The sequence below is a fragment of the Desmodus rotundus genome, chromosome 13 (genome assembly GCF_022682495.2).
Source record: "Desmodus rotundus isolate HL8 chromosome 13, HLdesRot8A.1, whole genome shotgun sequence".
Classification (NCBI taxonomy): domain Eukaryota; kingdom Metazoa; phylum Chordata; class Mammalia; order Chiroptera; family Phyllostomidae; genus Desmodus; species Desmodus rotundus.
Genome location: NC_071399.1, coordinates 23,240,705 through 23,245,707, shown reverse-complemented (window position 1 = coordinate 23,245,707; position 5,003 = coordinate 23,240,705).

Sequence of the window (5,003 nt, the reverse complement as noted above, 5' to 3'; positions counted from 1 at the left end):
TGATAATAATAATGACCATCATTAACAAATCAACAAGCAATAAGTGCTTGCGAGGTTGTGGAGAGAAGAAAACGCTAGCACAGTGTTAGTGGGAACGCAGACTGGTGCAGCCACTGTGGAAAACAGTATGGAACTTCCTAAAAAATTTAAAAATTGAACTGCCTTTTGATCCAGTGTTTCCATTGCTGGGACTATACCCTCAGAATCCTGAAAGACCAATTCAAATGCATCTATACACCCAATGTTCACAGCAGCATTATTCACAATAGACAAGTGCTGGAAACTGCCAAAGTGCCCATCAGTAAATGAGTGGATTAAAAAACTGTGGTACATTTACACAATGGAATATTACACAGCCAAAAGAAAGGAACTCCTACCCTTTGCCACAGCATGGATGGAACTGGAGAACATTATAAGTGAAAAAGGCCAGGTGGTAAACAACAAATACCATATGATCTCACCTATTAGAAGAGCCTAATCAACAGAACAAACAAGCAAAACAGAACTTGAGACATGGAAATAAAGAATAAATTGACACTAACAAAAGGGAATTGGGAGGGCGATACTGATGGAAAGAAGGGGAAGGGGCAAGCTAAGGAACATGTATAAAGTACCCATGGACAACAGGGTGGGGGTTGATTGTGGGGATGGATGGGGGTTGGACGGTGCATGGGAGAGCAATGGGGAAAAGAGTGATACAACTATAATTGAACAACAATAACAAATAATTAAGAAATAAAAATAGTATAGTAAATACATAAACCAGTAACATAGTCATTTGCTAGCATTATCAAGTATTATGTACTGTGTGTGATTGTATTACTACTTCTATATAACTGGCAGTGCAACAGGTGTGTTGACACCAACATCCCCAGAATCACATGAGCAATGTGTTGCACTATGAAGTTATGATGGCTACAAACTTACTAGGTGATAGTAATTTTTCAGGTCCATTATAATCTTCTAGGACCCCCCCATCAAAGATCTGGTCCATTGTTGCCCTAAATAACATTATATGGTACATGATTGTACTCATTACACTTGAGACAAAGATTCAACGTCTTACTACATTCAGGTTATTAATAAGCCACAAAAAAAGGATACATATAACCCACCAAGACTGAATAATGAAGAAAAAGAAAATCTGAAGAGACAAATAACTAGTAAGGAGATTGAAGCAGTAATCAAACACCTTCCAAGAACAGCAACAACAAAACAGCAACAAAAACCCAGGACCTGATGGCTTTGAATCAGGCTTTTAAATCAGAATTTACTAGTGATTCAGGCTTTGGTGGATCTGAATCACTGGCAAATTCTACCAAATATTTAGCTAAGATTTAATGACAATTCTCCTCAAACTCTTCCACAGAACTGAAGAGGGGATGCTCACAAAATTATTCTATGAGGCCAGCATTACCCTGATACCAAAACACTCAACAACAACAAAAAATTACAGACTAATATACCTGATGAACATTAATATAAAATCCTCAACAAAATACAAGCAAACCAAATTCAGTAGCACATTAAAAGTACTATACACCAAAACCGAGATTTTTTTCCTGGAACACAAAGATTACTGGACATAGGAACATCTGTCAGTGTAATATACCATTTTTACAGAATGAAGGGCAAAATCCACATGATCATCTCAGTTAATGCAGAAAATGCATTTTACAACACTCAACACATGTCTTAATAAACACCACTCAACAAAATGGGAATATGAGGAAACTACCTCAATACAATAAATAACATATGTAAAGCTCACAACTAACATCATACCCACTAGTGAATTCCTGAAAGATTTTCCTCTAAGATCAAGAATAAGACAGGATGTTCCCTCTCTCACCAGTTCTATTTAACATAATGTTGGAAGATCTAGCCAGAGCAATCAAGCAATAAAATCAATAAATGACTTCTAAACTGGAAAGGAAGAAGTAAAATTCTCTCTGTTCACAGCCGCCATGATCTTGATTGTAGAAAACACAAAAGATCCAGCATAAAAGAAACAGAAAAGTAGATACAGAACATGTTTTCTCAGTCACCAGAGAGGAGAGGGGTCAGGTGGATGGGTGCAAAAGGTAAAGGAATTAAGAAGTACTAATTGGTTGCTTCAGAATAGTCACAGGGACATAAACTACAGCATAGGGAATACAGTCAGTAATAGTCCAATTACTATGCATTGTGTCAGGTGATGAGATTTATTGGGATGATCATATATTAAGCTATGTAATGTCTAATCACTGGGCTGTACATGTGAAACTAATATAATAATGTATTTCAACAGTGATTGAAAATTAAAAATGATAAAAATAAATTAAAAAATAAAATAAAATATGGACTAAGAATTTGAGCAGCTATTTCTCCAGAAATGATATACAAAAAGCCAACGTGCATGAGAAGATGCTCAGTATCACTAATAATCATGGGAATGCAAATCAAAACCACTATGAGATATCACTTCATACCAATTAGGATGACAGCTATTTCAAAAAGAACACAGAAAAAAAGAATTGGTGATGTTTTCATGAATACAATATGAACTTGGGGATTATAAAATGATGTAAGCAGTATGATGACTTCTCAGAATATTGAAAATAGAACCATATGATACAGTGAACCTACTTGTGAGTACATATGCCAAATAATTGACTTTGAAGTGATATCTCCATTCCCGTTTATGTATTCTACCATAATAAAAATCCTTTTAAAAGTGTATCATTTCAGTTTAAAACTCTATAAAAAAGCATTTTCTAAAAATCTGTCAAAACAGTATGGTAGATACACTTATACGAACTTTCTTTCCTTCAAGTGGTTTTAACTTTCAAATGGTATCTAACTACTGAAGACATGGGAATAAAACGCATACCAGAGCAATTCCTGCAGCAAGTTTTGGATCGCATGCCATTCCATGATATGTTGCTCCCACATAGTTAGAATAATTCCTGTAACTAAATAATAAAATCTCTCTTGTGCATCAAATTAATTACTTATTTTATTTATTTACTTATTTATTTATTAAAAATATGTGTATTGACTTTAGAGAGAGAGGAATGGAGAGAAAGAGTGAGAAACATCAACGTGAGAGAGAAACCTCGATTGGTTGCCTCCTACATGAGCCCCAGACAGGGAACAACCTAGGTATGTGCCCTGACCATGAACTGAATGCCCAGCCTTTTGGTGTGTGGGACAATGCTCCAAACAACTGGGCCACACTGGCCCGTGCTGATAAATGCATTCTTAATTATTAACGTTTTAATAATTAAGACTTGGATACTTCAATAGAGCTATGTTTTCTTTAAAATGTAAATATTGCATATCCTGTCCAATGCATTTAATCACTCTGTGTTTGGGTAATCTCCCATAAATCCTACAGAGTTAGGTTGTTTTTTTTTTTATTGTTATTCAATTACAGTTGTATGCCTTTTCTCCCCATCCCTCCACCCCACCCCAGGTGAACCCACCTCCCTCCCCCCTCTCCACCCTCCCCCTTGGTTTTGTCCCTGTGTCCTTTATAGTAGTTCCTGTAATCCCCTCTATCCACTGTCCCCGACCCCACCCCCCACCCCCGCCCTGGCTATTGTTAGATTGTTCTTAACTTCAATGTCTCTGGTTATATTTTGTTTGTTTTTTTCTTCTATTGCTTATGTTCCAGTTAAAGGTGAGATCATATGGAGTCAGAGTTAGGTTTTAAAGGATACTTGACACATATCCCAGAACCTAGCAGCACCTAAGCCATCCAGAAAATTAATCAGCCCTGGACAGTGTGGCTCAGTGGGTTGGAGTGTCATCCTGTAGACTGAAAGGTCACAGGTTCCATTCCTGGTCAGGGCACATACCCAGGTTGCAAGTTTCGTTCCCAGTCGGGATGCCCACAAGAAGGCAGCCAATTCATGCTTCTGTCTCACATCAATGTTTCTCTCTCCCTCTTTCTTTCCCTTCCTCTCTCTCTAAAAGCATTGAAAAACTGTCTTTGGGTGAGAATTAAAAAATACATTAATCAACACGACTGTGAATGCTGGATGGACACAATTCTAAGACATAAAAGTCAGCACAGCTTACTGCCATGATTTGCACATGACAAACCTGTGAAGTAGTAAAAACGTACTTATTTGTATTTTCTTTAATGTTAAAATGATGGTATAAATTATTTGCATCTAAGAAAATCTTTAAAACCACAGAGGCCTTGGTTCATCCCAAGGCGTTCTATAATTTCCAGTTCATTCAGTTTTCATAGGTAAATAGTCCACTCTGAGAATAATGGCCTACAATGATTTATCATGTTTCCTTGTTATCTTATTTTTTTAATTTTGCATTTTACAAACACTGTACTCATACACTATTTTTGTCATCATACATATTAGACTTTATACGTAATTGTGATAGTAACATCAAATAATTCGATAAATCACATATTAATGCAAATAAGGTACTTACATTAATAAAAATGCCATATCACGGGACCTTTGAAACAAAACTTTTTCTTTCCATGACACAAATCTTTGCAGTACTTCACTAGCATCCCCATCAGATAAAATCTTATTTTGATCTGACCACATCTCCAAAGATGTTAACATAAAGGTCACTTTTAGCTGGGAAAACATCTGAAAAGCGAGATGCATGATATATAGTTTAGGTAATCACACATATAACATTACATCTCTATACATATTGCTAATCTATGCAATTTACTGTTATTTGGAGATAACATCCATTGGTGAATAAAGCTGATTGGTAGGACTATACTTTTTATAGAAATGTTATTGCATTAATAAGAATGTTTCTTATTTAAAATATGAATCACAACCACTTACAGTGTTGATGAGACCAAAGATATGGAAAACTTTCTCCACTGCCACTGCCACTTCAGAGCCCATATAATCATACTGAAAGGCAAATTCTGTTTCTTAATCACCGGTGAAAAAGAATGTATTACCACATTTTAAATAGATAAAAAATGTTACAATAAAAACTTAGGTGAAAAGACAAAAGCAGAATTC